This window comes from Hordeum vulgare, chromosome 1H (genome assembly GCF_904849725.1).
Source record: "Hordeum vulgare subsp. vulgare chromosome 1H, MorexV3_pseudomolecules_assembly, whole genome shotgun sequence".
Lineage (NCBI taxonomy): Eukaryota > Viridiplantae > Streptophyta > Magnoliopsida > Poales > Poaceae > Hordeum > Hordeum vulgare.
Window position 1 is genome coordinate 516,115,896 of NC_058518.1, and position 20,095 is coordinate 516,135,990.

Genomic DNA, 20,095 nt, shown 5'->3' on the forward strand with positions numbered 1-20,095 from the left:
CATGCATGTTTGAAAAAGTTAACAACACCAAATAGGCAAAATGATGAATAGGGTAAATTTAATAAATAGTTTGGAGTTGGAAATTGATACTTATTTGAATTCCACTTCAATTTCTATGCTCAAACATTGGTCAATGCAAATCAGTACCTCAGAATACTAACTCCATACATGTTGAAACAATTTGTTATGAGCATCAGGTCGAATCAATTAAAAGGGTACCCGGAACAATAACCGGCTTGAAGTGATGTTTGAATCCTAATTCAAACCAACCTCAACTTAGGAAATGATAGTCACATTAGCCCTGCCACCTTTCATTTCATGTCTTGAGCATGCATCATAGTGTTGCATTTCCGTGAGGTAATTGTTGTTCTTTCTTGTTTGCCGGTGTTGTTCCCCCTCGCTAAACGATGTTTTCGACGATGTGATCGTTGACATTGATGAAGACTCATTGCTATCTTCAGACGTGTCAGGCAAGCAAACCCCCCTTGAGCATATTGAAATAAACCCACTCTCTCGCTCCTGCTCTCTTTTACTGCATTAGGACAAACACGATTCAACTGTATATGTTATCGGTAATTGAACCCATTCCTCTGCATGACCTGATTTTGTCACAGTAAATAGTTGAAACCACTTAGCATGAGTAGCAACTGCTTGAGCCTTGTTGTGCTTACTCATCCAAGCTTGTTTACAATGCCTGCTATGCTTAGACTCGTGTCGGGCCTGATCCATCTGAATGATGTATCGGAATGGTTGTGTTCATGTCCTACAGCGTGAGAGTAAAAGTGTGAATCTAATTTGGTAAAGGTAGCGATGAGAGGCCATGTAGGAGTACATGGCGGGTTGTCTCATTGGGACCGTCCTTAAGAACTGAGTTCTGTGTGTGTTATCCAAGACAAGATACTACCACACATTGGGATACTTAATTGACCCTCTCGTCTTATTAATCGCCTAGATCTCTGTCCAGGAGTTGCAATTAGTTTCTGGTGTTTGTAGGAAAAGTGTTGGCGGCCGTGTTTAGCTCTGCCCGACGGGGTAGGCTTCACTACGGTAGATACACAGTGGCACGGTGTACCAAGTGGCACCCGAATGGTGGGCTTGGGAACCCTGCGTGCATCGTTTGGGGCCGTAGAGGAAACCTCGGCCGGACTTCCTTGCGGGTTCAGTCTCAAATAGGCGATAAACCTGGACTAGGGTCTTGTGTGGTTAACGGTCGTGGCCGACACCCACGCCAGTGCTTCCGCTTGAAGGTTGCCGAGATGCATGACGTGCATATGGTGCTAAGTGGTGGGAGCGTGTGTGAAGAAGTATACCCCTGCAGGATGATTCAATCTGTTCTAATAGCCGCGTCCTCGGTTATGGACTACTTGGAAACATTACGTGGTACATAGACAATTTAAATGGATACTCTAAAACATGCAAGATAAGTGTGAGTGCTATGGAAGGCCTTCTCGTAGGGAGACGAGAGTGGATCCATAGTGGTGTATTGAATTGGTGAATATGTGGACTCGTGTGCACTATCCCACCTCAAAGAAAGAACTTGTAGTCGTAGTACAGGTTAGCCAAGAGTCAAAGCTGGCTTGCTGCAATCAAACCCCACAATCCTTTCATTGAAACATGATGCATATATAGATAGTTCTGATGTAAGACTTGTTGAGTACCTTTGTACTCACGGTTGCTTTATTTATGTTTTTGCAGAGAAGACTTAGACTCATTAAAAGGTTTCTACGCGACGTGTTCGATGTTGACCGTAATAGCTTGGGAATCCCAGACAGAGATCTGGCTCCTTTGGTAGGGTCGTAGTAGCTTTTCAGGCTCTTCCAGCCACTTTTAGTAGATGTCTGTAACCAGACATGAATTGCTTCCGCTTGTTGTTTGTATGACTTGAGTGTCGGGTCACGAGACCCCTGTTTGTAATATCATACTATGTTGACTCTTATGAGTCTTTAATAAATGCTTGAGTCATAGAGTTATGTTGTGATGCCATGATTGTATCTACACATATCGTGCATAATGTGTGTATGTTTGAAATGCATTATATGTGTGGGGTTCGACACCTAGTTGATTGCCTTTAGTAGTGCTCTTTACAGGGAAATGCCTCTTTGTGATTCCATCGAGCCTTGGTAGTTTGCTACTGCTCGGAACACATTGATTGACCGGCATGTATCCTTCTTTGCTGCTGTGTCTGTCCCCTCGGGGAAATGTCACGGGGTGTAATGGAGTCCTTGTAGCTTGCTACGACTCGTCTACACACGCTGATGACCGACACCTGCTTTGCTGGGTTATGTATGCCTGTACCTGTACGGTTGTACCGCTGGGGTTTATAACTAGTCATGTCGACCCGGGTTCTTTGTCGTTTGAACGCTAGCAACATATTCATATACGTGAGCCAAAAGACGCAAACGGTCCCGGTCAAGGTAAGGTGGCAGCCGTGGAGTTTACTGTGCGTGAGGCCGCAAAGTGATGTGATGTGTTACAGGCTAGGTTCTTATGACTCAGGATCGGGGTCCCGACAATGGTGCCGATCTTCTCGGCGTTCGCCTCGATGCCACGAGCGGACACGAAGAACCCCAAGAGCTTGCCGCCTGGAACCCCGAAGAAGCACTTCTCTGGGTTGAGCCGGATCTTGTATTCTCGCAGGTTGGCAAACGTCTCCCGCAGGTCATCGAGGAAGCTAAAGTGCTGCTTCGTCTTGACGACGATGTCATCCACATAGACGTGGATGTTTCTGCCGATCTGTGGCAGTAGGCACTTCTGCATGTAGCGTTGGAATGTCGCACCAGCGTTCTTCAGACCGAATGTCATGGTGGTGTAGCAGTAGGCCCCGAAGGGTGTGATGAAGGAGGTATTCAGGCGATCAGCTGGATCCAGCTTGATTTGATGGTAGCCTGAATAAGCATCCAGAAACGACAGCAGTTCGCAGCCTGTAGTGGAGTCGATCACTTGATCTATCCTAGGCAACGCGAAAGGGTCTTTCAGACAGGCCTTATTCAGGCTAGTGTAGTCGATACACATTCGCCAGGTGTTGTTCTTCTTCAGCACCAGGACTGGATTAGCTAACCAGTCTGGGTGGAAAACCTCCATGATGAAGTCGGCTGCAAGGAGCCGGGTGATCTCTTCTCCGATTGTGCGTCGCTTCCCTTCGGCGAAGCGGTGCAAAGGTTGTTTCACCGGCTTTGCATTCGGCCGCACGTGAAGTTTGTGCTCGGCGTACTTGTTCGGAACACCCGACATGTCCTTGGGAGACCATGCGAAGATGTCCCGATTCTCATGGAGGAAGTCGACGAGCTCGCCTTCCTATTTGGGGCTGAGGCCAGCCCCGATGGTGACGCATTGCTTGGGGTTGGCAGGGTCGAGTGGCACCTTCTTGGTCTCTTTGGACGGCTTGAATGAGCCCTCGTCGGTCGACTGGGACGGAGGAGAAGGAATCGCCGGCTGCTCAGTGGCCTGGGCCACGAGCCGGTCGATCTGCCGCTTCTCCTCAGCGATCACCAAGGCGTCGGCGAGGCGACTGCTATCTTGGGCACACTCGAGCGACTTCTTGTAGTCTCCAGCAACAGTGATGATGCCCTTTGGACCCGACATCTTCATCTTTAGGTAGGCGTAGTGCGGAATAGCCATGAATTTGGCTAGAGCCAGTCTGCCCAGCAGCACGTGATACGGGCTGCTGAGGTCTGATACGTCTCAAACGTATCTATAATTTTTGATGGTTTCACTCTCTTATCTTGTCTTCTTTGGTTGTTTTATGTACCTTTTATATCTTTTTTGGGACTAACTTGTTAATTCAGTGCCAAGTGCCAGTTCCTGTTTTTTCCGTGTTTTTGACTCTTTTCAGATCTGATTTTGGAACGGAGTCCAAACGGAAGAAAAACCCCGAAATGATTTTTTCCCGAACGGAAGAAGATCAGGGGGCCTTTGGGCCAAGGCAGATGGGCTTCAGGGAGCCCACAAGCCCCCACTCCGCCACCAGGGGGAGGCGGCGGTGGGCAGGCTTGTGGCCTCCGTGGCCGCCCCCTGACCTAGATCTTTGGCCTATAAATTCCCAAATATTCCACAAAAAATCAGGGGAGCCTCGAAAATACTTTTCCGCCGCCGCAAGCTTCCGTTTCTGCGAGATCTCATCTGGAGGGGACTTTGGAGTTGGAGGGCTTCTTCATCATCATCATCGCCCCTCCAATGACTCGTGAGTAGTTTGTTGGGTAACGTAGCATAAATTCAAAATTTTCCTACGCATATTCAGATCTTCCTATGGAGAGACCAGCAACGAGAGAGGGGTAAGAGCATCTTCATACCTTTGAAGATCGCTAAGCGGAAGCGTTGCTAGAACGCGGTTGACGGAGTCGTACTCGCAGTGATTCAGATCGTGGTGTGATTCCGATCTAGTGCTGAACTACGGCACCTCCGCGTTCAACACACGTGCAGCCCGGTGACGTCTCCCGCACCTTGATCCAGCAAGGAGGAGGGAGAGGTTGGGGAAGAACTCCAGCAGCACGACGGCGTGGTGTCGATGGAGAGACGATGTCTCCCGGCAGGGCTTCGCCAAGCACCGGCAGAGAGAAGGAGAAAGAAGGGCAGGGCTGCGCCGAGAGAGAGAGAGAAAACCGTGTCTCCCAATGGCCAAAACCCCTCTCTATTTATAGGAGGAGGGGGGAGGGTTGAGCCACCCCTAGGGTTCCCTCCCTAGGGGCCAGCGGCCACCAGATGGGAGAGAGGGGGGCGGCGGCTAGGGTGGGAGGGGGTGGCGCACCACCTGGTGGGCCTAAGGCCCACGTGCGCCTAGGGTTGCCCCCTCTCCCCACCACTTGCGCATTGGGCTGGGTGTGGGAGGCGCACCAGCCCACCTAGGGGCTGGTTCCCTCCCGCACTTGGCCCATCTAGCCTCTTGGGGTCGTTGCCCCCATCGGTGGACCCCGGGGCCACCTCCGGTGGTCCCGGTATGTTATCGGTGACACCCGAAACACTTCCGGCGTCCGAACCCATCCATCCTATATATCAATCTTTACCTCTGGACCATTCCGGAGCTCCTCGTGACGTCCGGGATCTCATCCGGGACTCCGAACAACTTTCGGTAACCTCGTATAACAATTCCCTATAACCCTAACGTCATTGAACCTTAAGTGTGTAGACCCTACGGGTTCGGGAGACAGGCAGACATGACCGAGAGACCTCTCCGGCCAATAACCATCAGCGGGGTCTGGATACCCATGGTGTCTCCCACTTGCTTCACGATGATCTCATCGGATGAACCACGATGTCAAGGATTCATTCAATCCCGTATACGATTCCCTTTGTCTGTTGGTATAGAACTTGCCCGAGATTCGATCATCAGTATACCTATACCTTGTTCAATCTAGTTACCGGTAAGTCTCTTTACTCGTTCTGTAGCACGTCATCGTGTGACTAACTCCTTAGTCACATTGAGCTCATGATGATGTTCTACCGAGTGGGCCCAGAGATACCTCTCCATCACACGGAGTGACAAATCCCGATCTCGATTCGTACCAACCCAACAGACACTTTCGGAGGTACCCGTAGTGCACCTTTATAGTCACCCAGTTACGTTGTGACGTTTGATACACCCAAAGCACTCCTATGGTATCCGGGAGTTGCACAATCTCACGGTCGAAGGAAAAGACACTTGACATTAGAAAAGCTTTAGCATACGAACAATACGATCTAGTGCTATGCTTAGGATTGGGTCTTGTCCATCACATCATTCTCCCAATGATGTGATCCCGTTATCAATGATGTCTTCAGCTGCGGCTACGCCTTAAGGGACTTCCTAGGCAAGTATGCAAAGGATTTCCCCCGTGGCCTTGGAGACTTGTGTTGTGTTCCCTCGAAGCGGAAAGGGTGATGTAGCGTAGCGGTGGTAATTATTTCCCTCAGTTTGAGAACCAAGGTATCAATCCAGTGGAGGAGTATCTCAAGATCCTGCACAAACACAAAAGCTTGCTCCCAACGCTATGAAGTGGTTGTCAATTCTTATAGATTGTTTGCCAAGTGAGAACTGAAAGCAACAAAGTAACAAAGCAAAGTAAAAGCGGAGGTGTAAACGATGGATGTGAATAGACCCGGGGGCCGTAGTGTTTACTAGTGGCTTCTCTCATGAAAGCAAGTAGACGGTGGGTGAACAAATTACCGTCGAGCAATTGATAGAACCGCGCAAAGTCGTGACGATATCTATGCAATGATTATTTCTATAGGCATCACGTCCAAAACAAGTAGACCGATATTGTCTGATCTACTACTATTACTCCACACGTCAACCGCTATCCAACATGCATCTTGTGTATTAAGTCCCTAAGAACAGAGTAACGCCTTAAGCAAGATGACATGATGTAGGGTTTGTGCAGGATCTTGAGATACTCCTGCACTGGATTGATACCTTGGTTCTCAAACTGAGGGAAATACTTACCACCGCTACGCTACATCACCCTTTCTGCTTTGAGGGAACACTAACGCAAGGCTCCAAGGCCACGGGGGAAATCCTTTGCATACTTGCCTAGGAAGTCCCTTAAGGCGTAGCCGCAGTAGAAAGATCAAGCCAAGTATTCTCCCGTCGACGTGCCTATTTTTGGCGCCGTTGGAAGGTCTTTTGTTGCAGTAGAAGAAGTATTTCTGGCGCCGTTGCCGGGGATACACAATTAACATCAGAAGTATTTCTGGCGCCGTTGCCCGGGATACACAGCTAACATCAAGGTCCACTACCTCAAACCATATGGACTCTCGGCGGAAGTGAGCCTTGTCGCCGAAGAGGACGTCCAGCTGGATTTTGCCGATAGGCGAGCAGGACTGCCCAGGCACGATGCCGTGGAAGACAGTTTTAGTTGGCAGGACGTCCATCTCCTTGAGCCCGAGCTTGAGGAGAGTGTCGAGGTAGAGGATGTTGATGCTGTTGCCGCCGTCGACCAGCACCCGGGAGAACCTACAGGTGAGCCTCTTGGAGGCGAAGGTGGGGTCGAGGACGAGCGCGTATGAGCCCGGGTTGGGCATCACCGCAGGATGGTCCACCCGGCTCCATGTGATTGGTTTGTCAGACCAATGCATGTACTGGGGAACCGGAGGAACCGGGGCATTCACCTCGCGTCGTCTCTGCCGCACGTTGTGCTTGTGATCGCCTTCACTGGTGAAGACGACGAATGCTCCATCTTGATGGGGGTAGTCGTCGTGGAGGCGGCCGTTGTCGCGAGGCGGCGGCGGTGGAGCTGGTGCATGAGGCGCCGCCTGCGCACCTGGGGTAGCCCGCATGCCATCCCCTTGCGACAGCCGGCGTGCGAAGCTGCACTATCGGAGGGTGTGATTAGACGGTTGTGCCCCAGAATGTATCTTGGAGGGGGCGTCCAGCAGTTGCTCGAAGGACTGCTTGGGCAGCCAGTTGGCGTTGTTCCTGTTGGAACGCTTCCCTGAGGTCCGGCTTGAGGAGCCGACGTCTCGCCCTCCACACTGGCTACCAACTTGTTGTTGGAACGCGAATCCTTCTGATCCGACTTGCGCTTGTTGTTGTTCTGGCCGCCTCGACCGTCTCCAGCCGGCTTGGGAGTAGCCGGCGTGGGGACAGCCTTGTCCGAGGCGGTCACGTTGACGCGCATCGCTGAGTCGGTCGTGGCGTACTTGTCCGCCTTGGCCATGAGCACCGCCAGAGAGGTGGGCTCGAAGCACATAAGCTTGTGCTTGAGGAGGGTGCCATCTCGGCAACCGTCGATGAAGTACTGGATGGCTAGTACCTCATGCACCCCCTCGCAGGAGTTGCGGAGCTCCGTCGACCGGGTGACGTAGTCGCGAAGGGGTTCGTCGGGCCTCTGGATGCACATGGCCAGCTCGCGAGGCCGGCCAGGGTGCTTGTAGGTGCCAGTGAAGTTGCGGACGAACGCCTCCTCAAAATCCACCCAGGAGTTGACGCTGCCGGCCGGAAGGCTGTTAAGCCAAGTCTGAGCCGAGTCGGCCAACATGAGTGGCACGTAGCGACCGCTACGCGCTTGTTGCCCCTGGCAATGCCGACGGCTGTGGTGTAGTCGACCAGCCAGTCCTCTTGCTTGGCAGTGCCATTGTACTTGGGCGTGTCCCGAGGCAAGGTGAAGCCTCGGGGGAATGGCTCCCCTCGGATCCGGGGGGCGAAGCAGGCCGGACCGATGGGACCGTCTTCCTCCAGGAGGGCTGACTCGGCCAGGGTGATGAGACTCCTGCGGGCGTCCCGATCATCCTGGGGAATGCGAGTGCCAATCCGAGTAGCAAGAGGGGAGGCACCTCGCGAACCGTAGACATGGGTCCTTCCCGGGCGAGGAACCTCACACGCCGAATCGCTCGTCGCCACCGCGACGCTTGCTCGAAGTGTGCTCGCTCTGGCGCTGGGAGCGCCGGTCTTGGCTTACCTTGTTGGAAATATGCCCTAGAGGCAATAATAAATTATTTATTATTATATTTCCTTGTTCATAATAATCATTTGTTATCCATGCTAGAATTGTTTGACTGGAAACTCAAATACATGTGTGGATACATAGACAACACACTGTCCCTAGTAAGCCTCTAGTTGACTAGTTCGTTGATCAAAGATGGTCAAGGTTTCCTAGCCATAGGCAAGTGTTGTCACTTGATAACGGGATCACATCATTAGAAGAATCATGTGATGGACAAGACCCAAACTATGAACGTAGCATATTGATCTATGACCATGAGATCATATAACTCACTAGCACCAGACGAATACCTTGTGTGCATCAAACATCGCAACGTAACTGGGTGACTATAAAGGTGCTCTACAAGTATCTCCGAAGGTGTCCATTGAGTTAGTATGGATCAAGACTGGGATTTGTCACTCCGTGTGACGGAGAGGTATCTCGGGGCCCACTCGATAATACAACATCACACACAAGCCTTGCAAGCAGTGTGACTAAGTGTAAGTCATGGGATATTGTATTACACAACGAGTAAAGAGACTTGCCGGTAACGAGATTGAAATAGGTATGCGGATACCGACGATCAAATCTCGGGCAAGTAACATACCGAAGGACAAAGGGAATGACATACGGGATTATATGAATCCGTGACACTCAGGTTCAACCGATAAGATATTCGGAGAATATGTAGGATCCAATATGGGCATCCAGGTCCCGCTATTGGATATTGACCGAGTAGTTTCTCGGGTCATGTCTACATAGTTCTCGAACCCGCATGGTCTGCACACTTAAGGTTCAGTGACGCTTTGGTATAGTTGAGTTATAGGTGTTGGTAACCTAAAGTTGTTCGGAGTCCCAGATGATATCCAGGACATCACGAGGAGCTCCGGAATGGTCCGGAGGTAAAGATTGATATATAGGAAGTCCTGTTTTGGTCAGCAAAAAAGTTTCGGGATCATCGATAGTGTACCGGAGTGTCGGGAGGGGTGCCGGGGACCATCGGGAGGGGTGTAACGCCCTAAGGGGTCTCATGGGCTATGGGAAGAGATAAACCAGCCCCTAGTGGGCTGGAATAAGTTCCCACTAAGGCCCATAATGTTTGAGAAGGAAAAACACAAGGTGGAAAGAGTTTCCAAGTGGGAAGGTGGAATCCTACTCCAAGTAGGATTGGAGTAGGACTCCTCCACCTCCAATTTCGGCCAAACCTTGAGGGTTTGAGGCTGCCTCCTCCCCTCCCTCCCTCTTATATATACTAGAGGTATTGAGGGTTTTTGAGACACAACTTTGCCACGACAGCCCGACCACATACCTCCATGGTTTTTGCTCTAGATCGTATTTCTGCGGAGCTCGGGCGGAGCCCTGCTGAGATAGATCATCACCAACCTCCGGAGCGCCGTCACACTGCCGGAGAACTCATCTACCTCTCCGTCTCTCTTGCTGGATCAAGAAGGCCGAGATCATCGTCGAGCAGTACGTGTGCTGAACGCGGAGGTGTCGTCCGTTCGGCACTAGATCGGAACGGATCGTGGGACGGATCGCGGGATAGTTCGTGGGATGGTTCACTGGCGGATCAAGGGACGTGAGCATGTTCCACTACATCAACCGCGTTTCTTAACGCTTCCTGCTGTGCGATCTACAAGGGTACGCAGATCAGAAATCTCCTCTTGTAGATGGACATCACCATGATAAGTGTTCGTGCGCGTAGGAAAATTTTTGTTTCCCTTGCGACGTTCCCCAACAGTGGCATCATGAGCTAGGTTCATGCGTAGATGTCATCTCGAGTAGAACACAAAAGTTTTTGTGGGAGTGATGTGCGATTTGCTGCCCTCCTTAGTCTTTTCTTGATTCCGCGGTATTGTTGGATCGAAGCGGCTCGGACCGACATTACTCGTACGCTTACGAGAGACTGGTTTCATCGCTACGAGCAACCCCGTTGCTCAAAGATGACTGGCGAGTGTCTGTTTCTCCAACTTTAGTGGAATCGGATTTGACCGAGGAGGTCCTTGGAGAGAGGTTAAATAGCAATTCATACATCTTCGTTGTGGTGTTTGCGTAAGTAAGATGCGATCGTACTAGATACCCATGGCAACCACGTAAAACATGCAACAACAATTAGAGGACGTCTAACTTGTTTTTGTAGGGTATGCTTGTGATGTGATATGGCCAACGACGTGATGTGATATATTGGATGTATGAGATGATCATGTTGTAATAGTTAGTATTGACTTGCACGTCGATGGTACGGCAACCGACAGGAGCCATAGGGTTGTCTTTAAACTAAAGTTTGTGTTTGCAGATGCGTTTACTATATTGCTAGGAAGTAGCATTAGTAGTAATAGCATAAGTAGCACGACAACCCCGATGGCGACACGTTGATGGAGATCATGATGATGTAGATCATGGTGTGGCGCCGGTGACAAGAAGATCATGCCGGTGCTTTGGTGATGGAGATCAAGGAGCACATGATGATGGCCATATCATGTCACTTATGAATTGCATGTGATGTTAATCCTTTTATGCACCTTATTTTGCTTAGAACGACGGTAGCATTATGAGGTGATCTCTCACTAAAATTTCAAGACGAATTTGTGTTCTCCCCGACTGTGCACCGTTGCTACAGTTCATCGTTTCGAGACACCACGTGATGATCGGGTGTGATAGACTCAACGTTCACATACAACGGGTGCAAAACAGTTGCACACGCGGAACACTCGGGTTAAACTTGACGAGCCTAGCATGTGCAGACATAGCCTCGGAACACAAGAGACCGAAAGGTCGAGCATGAATCATATAGTTGATATGATTAGCATAGAGATGCTTACCACTGAAACTATTCTCGACTCACGTGATGATCGGACTTGAGATAGTGGATTTGGATCATGTATCACTCAAATGACTAGAGAGATGTACTTTTTGAGTGGGATTTCTTAAGTAATATGATTAATTGAACTAATTATCATGAACATAGTCTAATGGTCTTTGCGAATTAAGATGTAGCTTGCGCTATAACTCTACTGTTTTTATATGTTCCTAGAGAAAATTTAGTTGAAAGTTCATAGTAGCAACTTTGCGGACTTAGTCCGTAAAACTGAGGATTGTCCTCATTGCTGTGCAGAAGGCTTATGTCCTTAATGCACCACTCGGTGTGCTGCACCTCGAGCGTCGTCTGTGGATGTTGTGAACATCCGACATACACATTTCTGATGACTAGGTGATAGTTCAGTGCTCAATACTTAATGGCTTAGAAGCAAGGCGCCGAAGACGTTTTGAAAACGTCGCAGAACATAAGAGATGTTCAAGGAGATGAAATTGAGATTTCATGCTCGTGCCCTTGTTGAGAGATATAAGACCTCCGACAGGATTCTTTGCCTACAAAGTAAAGGAGAAAAGCTCAAAACCGTTGAGCATGTTCTCAGATTGTCTGAGTACAACAATCGCTTGAATCAAGTGGGAGTTAATCTTCCAGACGAGATAGTGATGGTTCTCCAAAGTCACTGCCACTAAGCTGCTAGAGCTTCGTGATGAACTATAACATATCAAGGATAGATACAATGATCCTTGAGTGATTCGCGATGTTTGACACTGCGAAAGTAGAAATCAAGAAGGAGCATCAATAGTTGATGGTTAGTAAAACCACTAAGTTTCAAGAAAGGCAAGGGCTAGAAGGGATACTTCGTGAAACGGTAAAATAGTTGTTGCACTAATGAAGAGACCCAAGATTAAACCCAAACCGAGACTAAGTGCTTCTGTTATGAGGGGAACGGTCACTGAGACGGAGCTACCCTAGATGCTTGGTAGATAAGAAGGCTGGCAAAGTCGACAGAAGTATATTTGATATACATGATGTTGATGTGTACTTTACTAGTACTCCTAGTAGCGCAAGGGTATTGGATACCGGTTCGGTTACTTAGTGATTAGTAACACGAAATGAAAGCTACGGAATAAACGGAGACTAGCTAAAGGCGAGGTGACGATACGTGTTGGAAGTATTTCCAAGGTTGATATGATCAAACGTCGCACGCTCCCTCTACCATCGGGATTGGTGTTAAACCTAAATAATTGTTATTTGGTGCTTGCGTTAAGCATGAACATGATTGGATCGTGTTTATTGCAATACGATTATTCATTTAAAAGGAATAATGGTTACTCTATTTGCTTGAATAATCACCTTCAATGGTTTATTGAATCTCGATCGTAGTGTTACACATGTTCATGATATTGGTGCCAAAAGATACAAGGTAACGAAGATAGTACCACTTACTTGTGGCACTGCCGCTTGAGTCATGTTGGTATAAATTGCATGAAGAGGCTCCATGCCGATGGATCTTTATACTCACTTGATTTTGAATCACTTGTGACATGCAAATCATACAACATGACCAAGGCCTTGTTTTCATTGAGATGAAACAAGATAGTAACTTGTTGGAAGTAATACATTTTGATGTATGCAGTCCAATGGGTGCTGAGGCACACAGTGGATATCATTATGTTCTTACTTCAATGACGATTTGAATAGATACATGAGTATTTACTTAATGAATCACAAGTCTGAAATATTAAAAAAGATCAATTCTGTTTCAGAGTGAAGTTCGTCGTAACAAGAGGATAAACTGTCTACGATATGATCATAGAGATGAATATGTGAGTTGCGAGTTTTGGTACACAGTTAAGACAATGTGGAAGTTCTTTCGCAATTCATGCCACCAACAACACCATGGTGTGATGGTGTCATAGCCGCGACCTATTTGATATGGCGCATGCTATGATGTCTCTTATCAAATTACCACTATCATTTATGGGTTATGCATTAGAGACAACCGCATTCACTTTAAATAGGGCACCGCGTATTTTCGTTGAGATGACAGAGTATAGACTGAGGTTTAGAGAAATCTAAGCTGTCGTTTCTTGAAAGTTTGGGGATGTGACACTTATGTGAAAAAGTTTCAGTCTGATAAGCTCGAACCCAAAGCGGATAAATGCATCTTCATAGGATATCCAAAATAGTTGGGTACATCTCCTATCTCACATCCGGAAGCAAAGTGTTTGTTTTTAGAAATGGGTCCTTTCTCGAGGAAAGGTTTCTCTCGAAAGAATTGAGTGGGAGGGTGATATAACTTGATGAGGTTATCGAACCATCACTTCAACTAGTGTGTAGCAGGGCGCATGAAGTTGTTCCTGTTGCGCCTACACCAATTGAAGTGGAAGCTGATGATAGTGATCATTGAGCATCAAATCAAGTTACTATAGACCTCGTAGGTCGACAAGGTCGCGTACTACTACAGAGTGGTACGGTAACCCTGTCTTGGAGGTCATGTTGTTGAACAACAATGAACCTACGAGTTATGGAGAAGCAATGGTGGGCCCGGATTTCGACAAATGGCTGGAGGCCATGAAATCCGAGAGAGAATCCATGTATAAAACAAAGTGTAGACTTTGGAAGAACTGCTTGATGGTAGTAAGACTATTAAGTAAAGATGGATCCTTAAAAGGAACACACACGATGATGGTGATAAGTCACTATTAAGAAAAGCTCGACTTGTCGCAAAGATGTTTTCGACAAGATCAAAGAGTTGACTATGATGTGACTTTATCACTCGTAGCGATGCTAAAATTTTGTTGGAATTATGTTAGTAGTTGCTGCATTATTTGTGAAATGTTGCACATAGGAAGTCAAAACATTGTTTCCTCCACGGTTTCCTTGAGGAAAGATTGTATGTGATACAATCAGAATGTTTTGTCGATCCTAAGGATACTAACAAGTATGCAAGCTCCAGCGATCCTTCAATGGACTGGTGCAAGCATCTCGGAGTTGGAATATACACTTTGATGAGATGATCAAATATTTTGGGTTTGTACAAGGTTTATGAAAAACTTGTATTTTCAAAGAAGTGAGTGGGAGCACTATAGAATTTCTGATAAGTATATGTGGTTGACATATTGTTGATTAGAAGTAATGTAGAATTTTTGTGAAGCATAAAAGGTTGTTTGAAAGGAGTTTTTGAAAGGAATACCTAGATTGAGCTACTTGAACACTGAGCATCAAGATCTATGGAGATAGATCGAAACACTTAATAGAAGTTTCAACAAGATGCATGCCTTGACAAGTTTTTGAAGGAGTTCAAAATAGATCAGCAAAGAAGGAGTTCTTGACTGTGTTGTAAGGTGTGAATTTGAGTAAGACTCAAAACCCGACCACAACAGAATAAAGAGAATAGACGAAGGTCGTCTTCTATGCCTTGGCAGTAGACTCTAAAGTATGACATGCTGAGTACTACACCTGATGTGTACCTTGCAACAAGTCTGTTAAGAGGAACAGAGAGTGATCCAGGATTGAATCGCTGATCAACGGTCAAAGTTATCCTTAGTAACTAAATGGACTAAGGAATTTTTCTCGATTATGAAGGTGGTTAAAGAGTTCGTCGTAAAGGGTTACGTCGATGCAAGCTTTGACACTAATCCGAATAACTATGAGTAGTGAAACAGATTCGTATAGTAGAGTAGATATTTGGAGTATTTCCAAATAGCACGTAGTAGCAGCATCTATAAGATGACATAAAGATTTGTAAAGCTCACTCGGATCTGAAAGGGTTCAGAACCGTCGACTAAAACCTCTCTCACAAGCAAGATGTGATCAAACCCCAGAACTGTAAGGGTGTTGGATTCGTTAGAATCACATAATAATGTGGACTAGATTATTGACTCTAGTGCAAGTGGGAGACTGCTGGAAATATGCCCTAGAGGCAATAATAAATTAGTTATTATTATATTTCCTTGTTCATAATAATCGTTTATTACCCTTGCTAGAATTGTATTGATTGGAAACTCAAATACATGTGTGGATACATAGACAACACACTGTCCCTAGTGAGCCTCTAGTTGACTAGTTCGTTGATCAAAGATGGTCAAGGTTTCCTAACCATAGGCAAGTGTTGTCACTTGATAACGGGATCACATCATTAGGAGAATCATGTGATGGACAAGACCCAAACTATGAACGTAGCATATTGATCGTATCGTTTTATTGCTATTGTTTTCTGCGTGTCAAGTATTTGTTCCTATGACCATGAGATCATATAACTCACTGGCATCGGAGGAATACCTTGTTTGCATCAAACGTCACAACATAACTGGGTGACTATAAAGGTGCTCTACAGGTATCTTCGAAGGTGTCCGTTGAGTTAGTATGGATCAAGACTGGGATTTGTCACTCCGTGTGACGGAGAGGTATCTCGGGGCCCTCTCGGTAATACAACATCACACACAAGCCTTGCAAGCAATGTGACTAAGTGTAAGTCACGGGATCTTGTATTACAGAACGAGTAAAGAGACTTGCCGGTAACGAGATTGAAATAGGTATGCGGATACCGACGATCAAATCTCAGGCAAGTAACATACCGAAGGACAAAGGGAATGACATACGGGATTATATGAATCCTTGACACTAAGGTTCAACCGATAAGATATTCGTAGAATATGTAGGATCCAATATGGGCATCCAGGTCCCGCTATTGGATATTGCCCGAGGAGTGTCTCGGGTCATGTCTACATAGTTCTCGAACCCGCATGGTCTGCACACTTAAGGTTCGGTGACGTTTCGGTATAGTTGAGTTATAGGTGTTGGTAACCTAAAGTTGTTCGGAGTCCCAGATGAGATCCAGGACATCACGGGGAGCTTCGAAATGGTCTGAAGGTAAAGATTGATATATAGGAAGTCCTGTTTTGGTCACCGGAAAAGTTTCGGGCTCATCGGTAGTGTACCGGGAGTGCCGGGAGGGGTGCCGGGGACCATCGGGAGGGGTGTAATGCCCCAAGGGGTCTCATGGGCTATGGGAAGAGATAAACCAACCCATAGCGGGCTAGAATAAGTTACCACTAAGGCCCATAAGGTTTGAGAAGGAAAAAACACAAGGTGGAAAGAGTCTCCAAGTGGGAAGGTGGAATCCTACTCCAAGTGGGATTGGAGTAGGACTCCTCCACCTCCAATTTCGGCCAAACCTTGAGGGTTTGAGGCTGTCTCCTCCCCTCCCTCCCTCCTATATATACTAGAGGTATTGAGGGTTTTTGAGACACAACTTTGCCACGACAGCCCGACCACATACCTCCACGGTTTTTCCTCTAGATCGTATTTCTGCGGAGCTCGGGCGGAGCCCTGCTGAGATAGATCATCACCAACCTCCGGAGTGTCGTCACGCTGCCGGAGAACTCATATACCTCTCTGTCTCTCTTGCTGGATCAAGAAGGCTGAGATCATCGTCGAGTTGTACGTGTGCTGAACGCGGAGGTGTCGTCCGTTCGGCACTAGATCGGAACGGATCGTGGGACGGAACAGGGGACGGTTCGTGGGACGGTTCGCGGGGCGGATCGAGGGACGTGAGGACGTTCCACTACATCAACCACGTTTTTTAGCGCTTCCTGTTGTGCGATCTACAAGGGTACGTAGATCGAAAATCTCCTCTCGTAGATGGACATCACCATGGTAGGTCTTCGTGCGCGTAGGAAATTTTTTGTTTTCCTTGCGACGTTCCCCAACATCCCTCGCCCTTCTGGCCGGAGGTGCGATGCGAGGAAGATCCCTCCGCGTGATGCTGACCGCTAGGGTTGCGGCGTGCTCCGGGGTTGGGTCCCGAAGACTCTGACCGGGCCTGACCGGGGTCAAGCGGAGTATGTTGTTTGTTGGTGGCGTCAAGGAGGTCCTTGACCCGCTTCTCCTGGAAGGCACGCTCCTCGCCCTGCAAGCTGGCCATTTCTTCCATGGCCGCTTGCGCCGCCCGCATGTTGGCCGCAGGGGTCTCGTAGGTGGGCTGGTTGCCGCCTAGGATCTCAGCAATGAACCGGCCGCGGCTGCGGACCGATCCAAGACGGCTAGGGGCCTCGGAAATCGGAGTGAGGCCGTATGCGGAGTTATACTCGCGCTGCGTGGCCTCCATCCGACGTTTTGCCGAGGTGACGACAATGCCCTCCTCCAAGATATGCTTGCGAGCCTCCTCCAGTGAGGCTCGGGGGTCGTTAGGGTTTGTGAAGGCAGCGATAGGTGTCTTCATACCGGCGATAGCGTCCTGAAGAGTATCGGCGGTGACAGCAGCATGCTCACCAGCGTCCACCGACGCCTTGCCATGAGCCGTGCTGGTGCCAGCGCCGATAACCATCACCTCCACGACGTTGGAGACGGCGGCGACATGGTATGGGGTGAAGAACCCGACCGACGGCGGAGGGCCATCGAAGACGAGTACGTTGCTGGGGTACACGTCATGTGCAGGCATCTCAGCGATAGAGAGCCTGCTGAAGCTGGCGAAGAGCGCCTCAACGTCGAAGTCCTCGCCGAAGTAGCAAGGACCGTCGTTGAGACGTAAGTCGCTAAAGAGAACGATGAGGTTCTCCATAGCAGCGATGACGACGCTAGGAAGCGCCTCGTCATTAGAATCTTCGTCCGGATCCGCATGGCGGATGGGGACGTCGATCATCATCGGTGTTGCCTCGTCGAAAGCGGGCTCCACGGGCATGCAGACCGATCCGGACGCGATGCATCCGGTGGCGTAGGTGCAGGGCCCCGCCGAGCGCGTAAAGCCAGCCGATGCCGCGATCGGCCCCACGGTGGGCGCGAAATGTCGGTGAATACTCACAACATATGCCATAGGTAGGTAGGCTAAAGTCGGTGAGAACCGAAGGGGCAAAGGAGGACGCTGGGAACGAGGTTGGTACAAGCATGGAACGCACGATGTACCTAGGTTCAGGGCTCTCCGTAGAGATAGGATCCCTAGTCCTGTCGGAGTGTTTGATGTATATGGATGGATTACAAGGTTGCTCTTGGAGCTGTGTTGGGAGGAGAAAGAGGGGAGCAGCCGGCTCGTCTCTGCCTCTCTCTATGTGGTTGGTGGATGTGAAGTGTTGTTCGACCGACCCTCTGCATGGAGGGTGACCGGGGGGTTTTATAGACGAACCCGCCGGCCTACAATATGGATAAAGGGTACAAGAGTGGGACCCGGCTGGCAGCCTCGCCGGCTGACCAGGGGCCCACGAGGGTCTTGTCTTGTCGCTTGAGGGGCCCGTCGGCTGCATGGTCTCGTTTGGCCGTGGGACCCGCCGGCTGGCCAATGAAGCTCTCGCGTAAGGTTGACGCCGAGCACGCGCTGTACGTCGAGCGTCGTCCGGCGAGATTCGTCATGGGCAGGTAGTACGACCGCCTCCACTGTTCCCCACGCCGAGTGCAGTAATGGAGTGGGAGTGTGACGGTCCGACACTATGCTAGGTGATGGCTCAGAGGCGGGGTAGGTCAGCTGCGTGGCCGTCGACGCTCGTACCTGCCGGACACTTCGATCCAGTACCTTTGCTGACGCGTAGCCACCTTTAATCGTAAGGTCTCGTCCTGACCTACGATCTGATGTGACTTGAGACCCCCGGCCGGCTAGCCTGCTTGGGCACGACCGCCTCGTTCCTAGCCGGCTGGCTTGGCCAAGACGGTCAAGAAGAGGTAGCCGTCTCGCTTCTAGCCGACAGGGGTTGCCTGACCGGCCAGAGAGTTGGCCGCCTGCCTCGTCCTCCAGTCGGCAGGCGCAGCCTGCCAGAAGACTTGGGCCTTGGGAAACTGTATTTGGTCATATCTTTGGGCAGGAAATGAAGGAGCAGGCTTGATGAGGCTACCCGGGGTTATCCCTCCGACACATTTTATTTTTGTGTGTGTACCAAATGAGTCTACTAGAAGCAAATGAGTAGGTCATTTTTGTGATAGAAACGTGGAATAACAATGATGCTAAACGCAATTCAGTTCAAGGAATAAAGGCAAAATACAGATAAACCATCCATCTCCTCTCCAAGCAGAGCAGAGGTCCCCCGAAGCTACTACACCTTGGCTTGTTCCCTGGTGATGCGAGATGGTGGTCTTGTTCAAGACATGCCAGCATGTCCAGTTTGTTGAGCAGAGATTGGTGCCTTCCTTCCTTGGCCTCCCACGGCCCCTCCCCTCTTGACCCCGGCATCATGTCCAGTTTGTTGAGCAGGCATCCTTGGTGGTGTAGCAGTCCTCCTTTCTTGGCCTCTCTCTCTCTCTCTTGACCCCGGTCGATGCAGCATGGAATCAGTGTAAAGCCTGCAATTAATGGGAGTAATTGGGTCATTGGGAGAAATTCAGATACAGTTAGCAGCAAAAGTACTAAGTAGTAGCAAGTGAGTGGGAGTGAGTGAGTTATCTCCTCCCACGCGGTCTCTTGATTCCAGTGGACGCAGCATCAATAGACCACCATGCTGCTAGTAGCTTGTCTATTATTATTATTGGCCTCCGAGGAGGCCCTGTGTTGATTCCATGTGTGTCTCCAGATGTAGGAGCTAGCATCGGTCTCGGTCTCCCACACCCTACCTTGATCCCCTGCCTTTGCCTTGACGCACTTGGAGGAGGCGTTGCTTGTGACTGTTGGTCCTTTCTGGGCCTCCCCTCCCGCGCCCTCTTTTGATTTGATGCCACCAGCTGACGAGTTAATAAATTCCCAATTATTTGTCAATAAATTCTCAGTTTTGTTGCATATACTCCCTCCGTCTCAAAATAAGTGTTTTAAGCTTAGTATAAAGTATAAAATAAAATAAGGCTATAGAGTAACAGAAATTATGTGTATGTGTCCACATATATATATATGTAGAGATGTACTCGTGTGTAGTTAAAATGTAGCAAACCCTAAGTAGAGTTTGCTACATGACTCGATACATTTATATTT